The following is a 15,515-nucleotide window of genomic DNA, read 5'->3' as shown; positions in this document are numbered from 1 at the left end:
AAAATCATTGATTGGATCTGCACTGGATCAAATCTGATCTAACAATCTGAACCGATCAAATACCTGAGAGAAACAAAAAAGACAAACAAGGTCGCACACAGACGATGAATAAACTAACGTCGCATGAAGACGACAGAATCACAAAATAAAAAACAAAATAGATGTGAAAATCACTTATTTCAATAAAAGGGAAAGAGGAAAACGAGTTAGAGGGGTGATTTTGGGTCAAATATTGACCCTAAATCACCCCTCATTGATGAATGAAGGAGAAGAAAACTAGGGTTTTGGTGACGGCTCTTAAGAGAGAGAAAGGGAAAACGTAATTTAATCTAAAACAAAAAAGAAAAAATATAATATAAAAAAAATTGATAACCAAAATTGGCCAACCAACATTATAAATTATAATTTATTTATTTATTTATTTATTATTAAGTTTATTTTCGTGAAATCCCACATCACAAACAAATAATTATTATTATTTATCCTTAAAAAAAACAAATAATTATTTAATATTGTTGTGAGCCGCCAAGCCTTAATTGTTATACGCAAGCAGGGGCTTTGGTAACGCAACAACGACAATTTTTTTCCATACATGTTCCAATGCAAAAGTAAGAACCACATTGTTTCACGCAATTCAACCTACAATCATCACAATATTTTCCAGTACTAGTATCTAGAGATTGATTTGCATTGCATACTTTAGTCACAACAAGCATGACCATTAACATCATCATGATCATGGTGATACATTTCTTCATCTCGTTCACCACCATAACTTTTCTCAATGTTTTTATTTCCAAGATCTATATTCAATGTTTTCACATAACTTATTTATAGGCATAAATTTGTAAATGAGATTTATTATTAAAAATATTTTAATTAATTATAATTAATATATAATGATTGCTTCTATGAAGGAAAAATGTTTTTTCCATCTTAAAAATTTCAATCTTTGACTCAATAAATTGATATCATCAAAGCCAGGGGCAAGTTATTTGTTTCTTGAAAAGGACCCAATCAAATTTAGGGTCTAATTAGATAAATGTACGATCATTCAATTTAGGGGCGAGTTGTTGCATTTTCAGCAGAATTTGTGTTGATGAGAGGAGAGAGGGAGTGAGAGAATATTAAGAAAAAATAGTAAAAAGGTATGGATGTGAGAGGGAGAGATCAAGAGAGAAACCACAGGTTGCAGAGAGGAAAACAATATGAAGGTCGGTCGAATAAGTTGAACATTATTGATCTCGATCATTATTGATCTCGATCATTTCGATCATTTCTCGAACGTCTGGTTTTATTAGTGTTGCATACTGCCAAGAGTATGAATAATGTTGTGATATTTAGTAAAAGGCCGCCTTAGTAAAATTCATTTTCTTTTGTAGCACCAATTTTATTTTTCTAGTAGTGATTTTTTCTTGTAAAGAACATTTCTAGTAGTTATTTAAATAGCCTAAACAACATAGATCAAAAACTCAATTCAATCATTTTCGGATGGTTGGATAGCTTAACTAATTTAAGCTAAGGGTTAAGGAATTGGACAAGGTTAATTCGAATCATGACAAAGAGAAAAACTAACGTAACAATTAAGGTTAAATATGTTTTTGATCCCTGTAAATATATCAACTTTTTGTTTTAGCCCCCTAAATTTTTGGTTAGACTTTGAATCCCAAAAAAAATAAAATTTCATTACCACTTTTGGTCTTACTTTTTAGTCAAATCGTGTTTAACCTTTATATTTTTTAATGAAATTTTTCAGAAATGTGTAAAGTATTATGACAATCTCTAAAAAAAATTAAAATATTTTAACAAAACATGAATTAAATATGAATTTTTAAACATCAAAAACATAAAAATTGAGGGACTAATTTTTGACCATTTTTTCTTATGATTTTGCACTATGGTGATTTTTCAAACTTAAGAGATCACTTACTGTCCTCTATCAAGGTGATTTAATTTTGAAACTCTAACATAATAAAAATGAATATATCAAATATTATTTTCTTTTCATTAGTCAATAAATAGAAGTATAATAATAATAATAAATAATAAATGCTACCAATAATAGAGTATATGTATCAGCTACCAATAACACGTTGCTTACCGAGTGGAGAAATAAAAGTTAAATGGGGGAGCACATGTTGTTTCAATTTTCAACTACAAACCTACCGGTCAAATTTGTGCGAGAAAAAATTGATAAAAATACCCTTAGCAAAAATTTGTAATGTAATTAATATCTTTATTTTGGTTGAAAATATTATTGTATTTTCCTTGGTGTATTGTAATACCCACACTAAACGTATCTAGAAAGTTTAGCATGTGCATTAATTTAGTACTGGATACATTAAAATTTACAACATTAAAAACTTCGAATGAATTTCTTATACAACAATATGCGTTCGTACAATAAGAATACAACTTAACTTTTCTAAAATACAGTAAATGCGTCCTTGCATATCCATATCATCCTGCAGCGGGTACGAACGAATACTTGCTGAAACATCCATTCGGCTACTGGCTTGCCATCCAACCTGTTTATCTGAAACAAATAAGGATTGGGATGAGACATAATGTCTCAGTGAGTTCCACCTAATCCTAGGCTATAGGTAACCTCGGGGAAACCTACGGTCACCACGTGTCTACATTACAACCTGCCGGTTGATTATACGTGTGTGGGGACTTGCTTACTTAGACGGTCGTGCATACTAGGGCCGACACAGTCTCATCTTAACTTGTTATAGGCTTCTCTTCTTATACGTGTCAAGGCGGTCAAGGGGAATCTAAAACCACAATGCCAAGAATACGCTCTACGTATCGAGGCCTAAGCATAACATAATCATGACACAATTCTAAACTGGACGATTAGGGGAAACCTAAGATCGTCACCGACATATCTTTCTTTACTTGCTTCTACTTGCTTGAATATGTTGTATCTAACAACATATCATATCTTATCACAAAAAGTGATTCTTGCTATCTTACTAGTTCTTGACGATCTACGTCAAGGCTCTATGAAATAACATATACATGTCTAATAAATATGCATAGTCAGATTCATTGATTATGTTAGCGTTTAACAAACAAACATTATCTGAGTTCATTTTACGGATTAGTCTCGGGTGGAGTAACCCCGTAAGTTAATCCCTTACTACCGGTGAAAATCCCAGCTAAGGCACATCGGACTCCTTCAGTGACGTGCGGCTCCCTTACGGCTTAACCGTTCCCCTCGGAGAACCTCTTGAATCCAACATCGGAAGGATTACAAAAGACACGACACCTACTCTTACTTACTCAGTGACATGCGGGTCCCTTACGGCTTACCCCGTTCCCCTTGGAGAACCCCTTGTATCCAACCTTGGAAGGAATACAAGAGACATGGCACCTACATCTTTAAAAGTCTTAGTCTTATGCATGTATGAAGGTTAAACCTATTCATACTATCTCTTTTACCTCGGATCCTTAAACGATCCCACTAGAGGTAAACTATATGCTTGCTTAACTTACTTGGTTAATAGATATCTAATCAATTCACGTCTTGCCATACTCGTATGGTCACTTTAGCTCCTATGCGAAGATAATACACTATATCACTTCGCGTCTTATCACGCATATCACTAATGCATATCATTATATTTCTTTACTAACTATTCTATTTCTTGACAAGCTATGTGAAGGCTCTACTTTCATTCCCATCCTGAATGATTAACTTGCTACCCGATTCTTATCGTACTATTCTCTCATTTTCCATGCTTTGTTAACTCGTCAAATACTTGCTTTTTCTCAAGAAAACCTTGCTCAAGATTTATCAAATAGGACCTTAGTTTGAGGGGTTTACTTTTATAAAAAGATTGTACAAGAAAAACCGGCTCGAAGGATGACAAAAGGGCCTGAGGCGAGCAAACAGTGCGCTGTTGCACTGTCTTACTCGCCTAGGCGAGTACTCTAGCTCGCGAGGCGAGTTACTACTCGCTGTGGCGAGTTGGGGGCGAGCAGGACCCCCTGTTCTGTTGTCAAAATCTGGCACTTTGAATTTCTTAGGAACCTCAAATCGGGATACCAGGCATAGATCACGAGCCTTAGCAGAAACACCGTTCCCACGGCTAGCTTTGACCTCGCGGAGTTCTCCACCTAACTCTCTTAACTGTTTTCTCATAGCCTCCATTATAGGGTCTTGTCCACGTGGAGTGTCAACATCGATTACCTGTTGCACAGTGTGCACAATAGGATTGGTAACAACAGTAGTCACTTGAGGCATAAAGGTATATGTAGAAGAAAAAGTTGTTGTAGGAATATGTCCTTGATGGGCAATACCAGAAATACCAGCCGCAGTATTAGGAGCATAGAAAGCCGAGAGTCCATAAGGGCGTCCATTGGGCATAACAAACCGAGCATCAGAAGCCACAGTAGACAGTGGGATTTCAGTAGAAGCTGGAATAGATGTGGCTGGTTGTTCTTGTGCAGCCATCAGAGTAGACATAGTGTCATGAGCCTTAGCCAAGTCTTCTTTCATAGCAGCCAATTCGGCACGGAGCTAAGCATTCTCTTCTTCAAAGTTAGCCATGTTTCTTTTCTTGTATAATCTTGTTTGATGAACTCTATCTGGTTGGTGAATCTTGCGTGCACGAGCCACTTTTCAGACTGCGGCGGAAAAACCAGGAGGCAATGAGCACGAGGGAAGTTTTTTGTGACCAATGAATGCATATGATGCATGAGATGTGTAGATGCATATGCAAAAAAGACTCTTTTTATGTTATCGAAGGATTTTAGACGAATTAGAAATTTGTAAACAAACTGAAACATTCAAACATCTCAAGGTCTTACAAGATAACTCCCTTTGAAATACTAAGCCAAGGGATAAACTTTGAAATGTAAAACAACAATAACAACTGGAAATAACAACAGGAAATAGAAATCCTCAAGCATAGGAAGTGGAAGTATCATCCTCGGACTCAGTCTCAGACTCATAACTGCAGTATCGGGCATAGAAGTTACAGGCACCCCTAGCCCTCTTGGAATCTCTTATAAGCAACTTATCCTTTTCTTCAATTTCTTTCCTAGCTTTAGCCAACTCTTTCTTCAATGTCAAAACCTCGTGAGTCTTCTGTTCATCTTTTCCATCCAAAGTCATGATTAAATTCTCAGCCTCATAGTATCTAGCCTTCCATTGATGCTTCTCTCGGCTCTCCATAGCTAGATGTTCCTGATACATCTCTTGAGTAGGCACAGGTAAAGGTAAAGGCATGGATGGAGTAGATGCAGACACATATCTCATGGCAGGGTAAGGCATGCCAATCTTCTCGGCCTGGTTTATCACCCACTGAGTATAGGCCTCATGAGCAATACCGGATCTCACACCCATATGTTTCACCTCTTTCTTCCGAAGCTTGGCCCAGGCCTCTATGAAATCTTCTCTTATTCCTGTGGGAGCATTAGAGTAATGGAAGAAGTAAGGAGATGTAGCAAGATGGATGGGCTTTTCTTTCATCGGGAAACCAAATTGTCGCAAGGCGAGCTCCGGGTTATAGTTGATTCCACCCCGGGTACCAAGAAGAGGTACATTAAGAAACTTCCCACCACCGAAGATAATTTCTTTGGCTCTAGCAGCGGGAGTGAGCCAAACCACTTCATTAGGGGTGAGAGCCATGATCCTCTGTGAAATAGTCCAATTCTCTGGATTATCATGGAAAGACTTCGGAAGGTGCGAAATAAACCACCTATAGAGGAGAGGTACACAGCAAAGAATGTATCCACGACCCTTGCCGGATCGATCATGAATAGCATGGTATGTGTCAGCTAGCAAAGTAGGAACCGGATTCTTGGAGTGGAAGATCATAATAGCATTCATGTCCACGAAGCCATCAAGATTCGGAAAGAGAATAAGCCCATAGATGAGTAGTGCAAGAATAGCCTCAAAAGTGTCCTGACAAGTAGTTTTGAGGTTGGCTTTCTCAAGTAAGTATTCCAAAGTGAATCCTCGGATGTGAGCCTTAGTGACAAGATTCTTGGAGACATCAGTGGTCTTGAGATGAAGATCACGGGCAATAACCAAAGGAGTAGGAGGATTCTCAAGTCCCGCGAAAGGTACCCCCTTAGCAATAGATAGATCCATCAAGCAAGAATAAGCCTCGAGTGTGGGCACCAACTGAAAGTCGGGAAAAGTGAAGCACCGATAGTCCCGATCATAGAATTGCACTAGAGTATGCACAAGCTTCTCATCCACATTAGTCCGGAGAAGAGTAAGTAAGGCCCCGTAACGATGTCGGAAACCGGTCGGATCCTTGATCTTGAGTTCCAAATCTCTCAAACTGGCCAAATCCACTTCCTTGAACTTGTAGGATTTAGTCTTCCCCATTCCTACAATGTTTACAAATTTAATTCGTCTAAGCCCTTGGATAAATGCATGGAAGAAATTTATGCATGTATGCATGTATGCATGTATGCATGATCATGTTCAAGTACGGAGAAAACATGGTGGGTTGAGATTCAAAGTCAAGGAGTCATGGGTTGACACGGTGTCCGGTGAATCTAGGGCTTTGGATAATAGTAACGGGGTTCTAAAAAGTTCCCAAGTCGCAACCTCTCCGACGTATATCATGGTGTCACGAGACAAACACTCGCTCCATGATTATCCGTAAGAAGGTCTAACTTGAGTGTAGTATCGTGTGACGACTAAAACTCGAGACAACACTCGGTTTAGCCTCCGCACTACATCCTAGAAAATGGCCATGGATGGGTTCGGTTATCTACGGTTCATAGCGTCATAGAACAATTATAAGTAAAGTGCCTAAACGCGACAACACGCGCCGACAACATCACCCCCAAAATGCCTCAACTATGTGGGATTGATCGCATAATCCAATACACGAGGAAACCCTCGGAATGAATTGTCGATTATATCCCCCCGAAATCCTAAGTTCACTCAGCCCGGGTGTAGGACTTTTGGTATTCTCACCCCCACACGTTAGCAAAAGTTAAAACATTTATTCACATAAGAAAGCAAAAAGAAGCAAGTAAAAAAAAAAGCGCAAGCGTGGAAATAAAGACTAGGCGTTACTCTCGAAAGTCCCCAGTGAAGTCGCCAGCTGTTTTATCTTGGTTTTTCGGGTGTCAAACATTGATTAAGTTTGAACCTTTTTAACCTTTGATATCTCATTTTTTCTTGGGAAGGGAAAAATAAGAAAAACCCTTGAGAATTGAGGTCCGGGAGTTGTTTTCGCTACGGGAAGGTGTTAGGCACCCATAACGACTATAGTATCCTATAGGAACCGTCTTTACTTTCTACGCGCGCGCTTTATTTTTAAATGCTATTTGAAAAATGATATTTACACCTAAGAGTTTACTAAGTCAAGAATTGGAGGGAGAAGAAGGTGTTTGAATTTTTGTTTTATTGGACTTGGAGAAGTTTTGACTTCTTGCCTACATACCCTTTTAAGGGATCAAACTCCATGTAGTTCTCTTCCAAAAATGTTTTTGTTTTTGTTGGTTGATTTTAATTTTGAAAATGGAATTTTGAAGAATAAGAGAGAGAGGCCTCAATGGCATGAGATTTGGAAAATGTGAGGTGGGATTAGTTATTTTGCAAAAAGGTCTAAGTATTATTAGAATGCATTAAAGTTTTTGTTTAAGAAAATAAAAGGAAAATTCAATGGGATTTTGATCCCAAGGTTTCTTTGGAAAATTATTTGAGTGAAGTTGTTCATGTTTTTTGGAAAAGAGGATTTTTCTAAGTATTGTGATTCCTAATCATACATCTAAAGCGTACATTCCCTAAGCATACATCTAAAGTATCCATGTTATGTGTGTGCATGTGTTGGTGCTTGTGTCGGTGTACATCATTAGAGTCCATTGTCCTTTACATATGCCCTAGTTTACATTCTATGGTCTTGCAAGAATTTAAATTGCATGAAAGAAATGACAAAATTCCTAGGTTATACATTCTAAGTCTTGGTATGAGGATTAAAGTGCAAGAAATGAAACTAAAGTTGAAGGATGAAATATGCTTATGGAATATGTGAAACATGAGATCAAAATGTTAGTAGCATAAGATATAGAGCAAGTAAAAGCTATTATAACAAAAGCAAGAGAATTGACATAAAAACAAGCAAAAATAATGTGAAATAGACCTAAAAATTCATCACCAATGCAAGGTTTGAATATGACCTATAATCCCCATATTTCAAAGAGTTCCCAAAGAGTTTCAATTCAGTTTTCACAAAGAGGATTAAAGGAATACACTCTACCAAGCATCTAAGACCAAAGTTAGGAAAATTCCACATTATTTATTCACAAACAAGACTTGGAAAGCAAGCAACCAAACATCACATGCACATATCCAGTAAAAACACATTCAAACTGTAGTAAATTCCTCACAAAGTCACATATTATGAATCACAAACATAGATCAAGGATTGGAATCAAAATTAAGCCAATTTTCACAAGTTTTCAACATAAAATTCAAGAATTAAAACAAGGAAATGTATCAATATTTTTTATAGAGTTTTTCAGTGCAAAATCAATACAAAAACATCACAAAAATGTCAAGAAGTCTCTACAAATTTTTAGAGAATTTTCTAAAACATTCTAGGCATGTCAGAGGTGTAAAAAGTAGGATGCAGTGTGTAAATAGCAAGAAAATCACAAGAACACAAGGCCTGCGCGGACAGAGGCCCAAGCCCAAAGGGGAAATGGATCTTGGATCATCTAAACGCATCAGGAGCGTTGGATTGATCCAGATCAAACTCAGCCTAGATCTAATGGTTGAAGACGAAGCAGAGGTGAACCAAGGTTGAACCGGTTTGGTTCAGGGGTCTATATAATGGCCAGGAGACCAGTTCAACTCACTTCTCACTTCTCTTTCTCTCTCTAAGCTCTCTCCTAGTGAGAGAAGCTCTGCAACTCTCTTCTTCTCCAATCATCTTCTCCGACGAACACAACGGCGGAGGTACGGTGGCGCCGCCGTACCTGAACGCTTTTTCTGGAAATTTTCACATCGTTGTGTTCGTCTGAGTCTCCTCTTTATGATTCTGAAACTTGCTTTTTGAAACGAAGCTTTGATAAGAGCATATCTACACTTGAATCCTACGGTTTCAACGTTTTCAAATCTTTTCAAAACTTCTTGGAACGAAACCCTAATCTAACATACTTTCTACACTGATCATGAATATGAGCTTAGATTTGGAAAATAAACGGTGAATCTTCGTAGATTTACCTTTTAGGGTTCGGTTTTCATTTTTTTTTGTGAAGTTTTTGAAGGAACAAGTCTTGAGACTTGTTTATCTACTTTGATTCACCGTTTATCTGTTCCTATGAACCTTAGTTGAGCCTCAGCGATGAAAACGAAGAAGTTTTTTGGCGATTACCTGAGTTTGATTTGGAGATTCGAACAAAAAGATCCTTGAAAGCTTCTGGTAAGTTTGAACCGAAAATAAATCGGTGTTCTTCTCTTCTTCTTCTTCACTGGTTCAAAACTTGCTTCGATTCTTCTTCTTCTCTCTTTTTCGCCTCTGTGATCGCACCAGTTCGTCTTTGAGATGGATTGGTGCTGGAATTGCAGAGGACGTAGTTCAATGATGAAGATTCACTTTCGAATCTCTGAGAACTGCGAAGAAATTGCTTCAATTTGGCTTAATTTTGATTCTGGAAAAGTTAGGGTTTCGTGAATGTTCTTCGTGTTCTTGGTAATTTCTGGAAACGGTTAGAATTTTGATCCTTGGGAGAAGAGAGAGAAATGAGAAAAGTGTTTGTTGAGTTGGCACTTTGTGAATGGAATTGTTGCTGTTGCGGTGGCTGAGATGGCCTTTTATAGGCTGCCATGTGTTCTGATGCTCCAATGGGATGTTGACACCTGGATTGAACCTTAACAAACTCGGCCTTGGCTTAAAATTGACTTGAGGACCTTTCTGCAATTTTTGGAACTTATGGGACAAATCTGCAATTTTGGTAAAAGGACTAAAAAACAAATTTTAAAACAATAAAGGACTGGACTGCAATTAAGAAAAAGGACTAACAAACAATTTTTTAACCAAAGGGACTTAAATGCAATTTTCAAAACTTTGAAGGACTAAAATGAAAATAATAATAAAATTTGAATAAAATTAGTCAAAAGGAAAAAACGTAAAGTGAAACAATTAAAAAAACACAAAAAGGACTAAAATGAACCAACTACACAAATGAGGTACTTTAAAGTAACCTCTCTCTGTCAAAATTTCATGTGAAATGACCAAAATACCCCTCGGGACTAAACTGACTCAAAATGACTCGAATGCAATTTTTGAAATGGATTTTCACATGGGATTGAAGCAAAGAATCTTACAACCAATTGAAAAAGACTCAGAGACAATTTTCAGGGATTAAAGAGATTTTAACACTGGAAATGACTAAAATGCCCCTAGGGGACTAAACTGACTCAAAATGACTCAAAATGCAATTTTTGAAATGGATTTTGACATGGAATTAAACAGGAATTTATTCAAACCAATTGAAAGGTCTCAGAGACAGTTTTCAAGGACTAAAATGAGTTTGAATGTAGGAAATGACTAAAATACCCTTTTTCATGAATTTTGCAAATAATATTGAAATAAAATGCAGAGAAATATGCAATTGATCAGAGACAAACTTAAATGACTTGAAATGCAAGAAAAATATTTTTGGATGACTTGAAATGTAAGAAAACATAGACAAATACACAGTTGAAAAGATTTTTAGAGCTGAATTGGGAGATAAAGCAGAGTAAAATATCAGTGTAAAATAATAGCAAATTGGCAATCTTTTAAGAGTAATAGACACATATCAAAGATGGAAAAACAATTTGAGCAAGTATTTTTAGGTCCAAAATTAGGGTATAACAATACGATACTATACTTATCACTTTATTACTTGGTAAACGATTGGTACAATTGCCATTAGTCTGACCGTGTATCAACAACCAAATGTTCATCTAACTATTCATGAAACTTAAATCCAAAACTATGAACTCATAAGTATTTGGTTGATCAAAAGAAAAGCTATAGAAGTTGTCAGCAAAGATCCCAACATAACATCCACTACCGATAAGTGTAATATAGAAGACCAGTTCACAACGGAAGATGCTTTGAATGATACTGAAGATCATAAAATAGAGATTATGTCATATGTTATAAAGATTAAGTTTAAGCAGCCCAACTCTGCCATTCGTAAATGTGTCAGGGTTCAACTAATAAAAAATGGGATGAACCTCTTGGCACTACAAAATGGTTGCTTAAATTACATAGAAGATGTAGGTGTAAATATGAATGCTGGATTTAGACGGAAAGGTCTTATTTGAATACATCTCCAAATTATAAGTTGTGAAGGCTTCTGGCTATATCTGAAGAACAAGAAGAAGCAGAAGACCTTATAACTTCAAGACAACATAGCTTAAGATTTAATTGTAGGAGGAACCAGTATAAATTGCTTTGTGTCTTTCTTCTCTCTTTGACTCTTTATCTTTTATCTAGGTGTTATTTATTTCCGCTACATTCAGACTCTGAGTCAGAATTTGCAACATCAGATTATGTCCAGATTTGTTTTTAACACTTAGAAGATGAAATCTAAGAAAAGACTCACACAATTCAACCCCCCCTCTTGTGTGTTTTTCTCACCTTCATCATCTATAAAGAGAAGTGGCTAGATGAAGAGGCGCTGAAGAGCAAGCAATCTAGCAAGGGTACTGACGACAAACGATGCAGAAACCATGAGAAAGTGAAGAATCAACACTCCCGTTTCACCGATTATACCCCGTTGAACTCATCACGAGAAACCATCCTCGACGAATGCTTTAACTCAGAGTTCAAGGAGGCAGGCATCAAGCCACCCCAACCATTAAAGAGTCTGCAATGACGGATAAGTCAAAATATTGCCGCTTTCACCGATGCCATGGTCATGACACCAATGACTACTATCAACGGGAGGATGCGATCGAAGAACTGGTTAAAAAAAGGGAAGCACCGCTTCACCAAGGACGCGCATCGCAAGGATGAAAAACGAAAAAGAGATTCGTCGCACAAACTTCCCTTCATAGTGAGTCTCCAAGGAAAAGGTGATCCCTAGATTAAGATGAATCACTCCCTAGAAAAGTAATAAGCGTCGTGGAAAGAGGAACAAAGAGTCACGATGGAACCGATGAGGGAATGGAGAAATTTTGTGTTTTCTTGGGAGCCATCATGGGGGTATTTGCTGCCCCGCGGAATGCCTCAAAGGGTTCAACCAAGAGGAAAGTGTTTGAGTTAGTGCTGGTGCATGTCGAAACACCGAGCCCAAAGAACACAAAAACAAGACCCATCCAGGGGTTCATCGACAAAGAAAAGATCAATGGGGGCTCGAGTGAAATCTCTTCGCTTGTTATCGTCACTGTGATTCGCGGCCACGACGTCGCCAAGTGTTTGATAGACGAGGGACGCTTTGTTGACATCTTGTACCAAGGCACTTTTTAAAAGTTAGGCTTAAAGAAGGAAGACCTAAAATCCTATGACGAAACCGAATTTAAAATTTGAAAAAGATTTTATAAAAAAGGAAAGAACAAAAAACTCAAAAAGAGTCTTATTTTATGAAGGAATGTAGTAAAAAATGAGTTAAAATCATCTCAATTTTTCAATAGAAATGGTCGGTCTTTATCGACAAGGCGTGTTCTAGTGCAACCAAGCGCATGTGAGGTCCATTTTAATCCTCATTAGAGAAGTATTATAAGTTATTCGTACACTGTAGGTTGGACCAACGGCATAGTTTGACGCCCATCCCAAAATATTGACAAAAATATAAAAGACAATGATTAAAACAACATAAACTACAATTGGAAATGTTAACAAAATTAAAAATAAATATGAACAAAATGCAATTGGTAAGTATGTAAAAATGCCGTGATTAGACCAAACAAGTAACGTAAACCGAAAAGGAAAATTGAAATTTACAAATATAAGATATTAAAATGCAGAGAATTGTAGGCAAGAAAGGTAAGAAAACAACACATAAAAGATTATAGAAGCAACCGACGTTTCATGGAGGAGCAACAATGAAAGCGCATATTGGGGACAATTTTGTAGTTTGAAAATTAACCGAATATAATATTGACAATGTAATTAGATTATAAAGACCAGGTCTCTCCTCCTCTCCACCCTTCTCCAAAAATCCAGAATTTTCTCCCCTCCTTAATCTTCCCTCTCTAAAAACTGAACTAAACATATCTAATAAATATATTCTCTCTTCCCCCTTCTCACGCGCTCTATTTTTACCTGAACCAAATAAATCCTTAAGGGGAAGTGGGAAATGTAATTTAATCTAAACAGAAAAAAAAGAGAAAATATAATATGAAAAGAAATTGATAACCAAATTTAGCCAATGAACATTATAAATTATAATTTATTTATTATTAAGTTTATTTTCTTTTGTGAAGTCTCGCATAACAAACAAATAATTATTTAATATTGTTGCGAGCCTCCAAAGCCTTAATTATTATACACAAGCAGGGGCTTTGGTAACACAACAACGACAATTTTCTTCCATACATGGTCTAACGCAAGAGTAAGAGCCGCATTGGTTCACGCACTTCAACCTACAATCATCGCAATATTTTTGAGTACTAGTATCTAGAGATTGATTTGCGTTGCATACTTGAGTCACAACAAGCATGACTATTAACATCATCATCATGATCATGGTGATACATTTCTTCATCTCGTTCATCGCCATAACTTTTCTCAATGTTTTTATTATCAAGATCTATATTCAATGTTTTCACATAACTTATTTATAGGCATAAATTTGTAAATGACATTTGTAATTAGAAATAATTTAATTATAATTAATATATTTATGAATGAGTGTTTTTTCCATGTTACAAATTTCAATCTTTGACTCAATAAATGTGTATACATTGATATCTATTGTAAAGCAATTCATTTTAAAATAATAGAAAATAGAAAACATATATAACATTTTATCATGATTTACTAAAAATAATAAGGTTCACCTATGGATCAGGTTTGTAATATACACATCAATAAATGTGTTTACATAAAATCTAAAAATGAAAAGAGATTTTTTTTTTACTTTATTTACTATTTGGCATCTATCATAAGATATTATTTTCTAACAAGATATTAACTTTAAGTTTCCAACGTGGTTTTAATTTTTTTTAAGGGTAACTTGTATCCTAAGGACACATGTTTAAGAATCTTTTTTTTTTGGGTAGTGGCCGGGACATGTTTAAGAATCTTTTTTTTTGGGTAGTGGCCGGGGTTTGAACCCCGGACCTTGCGTATTTTTATGCATTGTCCAACCAACTGAGCTAAGCTCACGAGGACACATGTTTAAGAATCTAAAAGTAGACGTATTTAAAATAAAAAACTTTTAATACATAATCCTAAGGGTACATGAATCTCTTTCCATGTCGTAAAAATAAGTACACGTATGAAGCATGTGACAAACATGTTTACTCGTAATCTTTTCTATGTTGCAAGTCAAATTCTTAATTATTTGCTTCCTTAATTGTTTTAAATACAGATATTTCGGTGATCATACATGATGGTAGTCGTACATGTGTCAAGTGCAATGTAATCATGTTTTAAAAGAAGATCAAACTAATTATTGTTTATATTCACACAAAATCATATGTGATGTCAATCAAATGAAGGTATTTAAAATAATAGAGGTTGGATAAAAAAATGCATGCAAGCGAAACGCCGTCGAAATATATATATTTAATATAAAAAGTAAGAAAATGACATTCAAAAACTAAAAAATAAAAAACAAAAAATAGTTCATCATTATGTTCGGAGTTCTTAGGGATCTCACAATGCGTTAGATCATCACATTTAATAGAAACCCCACAAAAGAGAGTGACATCACATCTTCATCCAAAACCTTAAAACATTCGGTATATTGGTCATCTCACTTATATGTTTCTCATTATATATTGTTGCATCTAATGTAGAAGTTTAACTTGCACATGTCACATTAACATATCTCCCATAAGTGTGAGACTCTTTGTGTCTGTAATCTGGTAAGATAACCAAACAAAGTTAGAGGCACAACATGGTAAAAAATGTGGGTTGATGTCGGTTTCATAGGGATGTCTTTGTTTCTTTCATTCATGAGAAGAGAGAAAGTAAATTAGAAAACATAAGAAGATGAAACTGAATTTGAACATGAGAGAAATGATAAGGAAGAAAACTAAGGAGTGTGTATTTTATCCATGAGAGTATAGTGAAACGAGTGATTTGCTGGTAATTTCATTAAAAAAATGCAGCATCAATTTAAAATGTCTAATAAACATGTATTTTATCAACTCAGGAGAACACATCTACATTTCACCATTGTCATATTTTACCAAAGTGAATGAATTTGAAATAATAGAGATTGAATAAAAAAATTGAATAAAAGCGAATGACATCCAAAAACTAATATTTAAGATAAAATTTAAACAAATGACACCCAAAAACTAACAAAACAAATCATCATAATGTCGAGACTTCCATGGAAGTCTACATTGAGTTGTATCATCATTT

This window comes from Medicago sativa, chromosome 1, assembly GCF_051527215.1.
Source record: "Medicago sativa cultivar Bolivia chromosome 1, Bolivia_mono, whole genome shotgun sequence".
In the NCBI taxonomy this organism is placed as follows: Eukaryota; Viridiplantae; Streptophyta; class Magnoliopsida; order Fabales; family Fabaceae; genus Medicago; species Medicago sativa.
The sequence above is the reverse complement of the archived record's forward strand: the minus strand, read 5'-3'. Positions refer to the sequence as shown.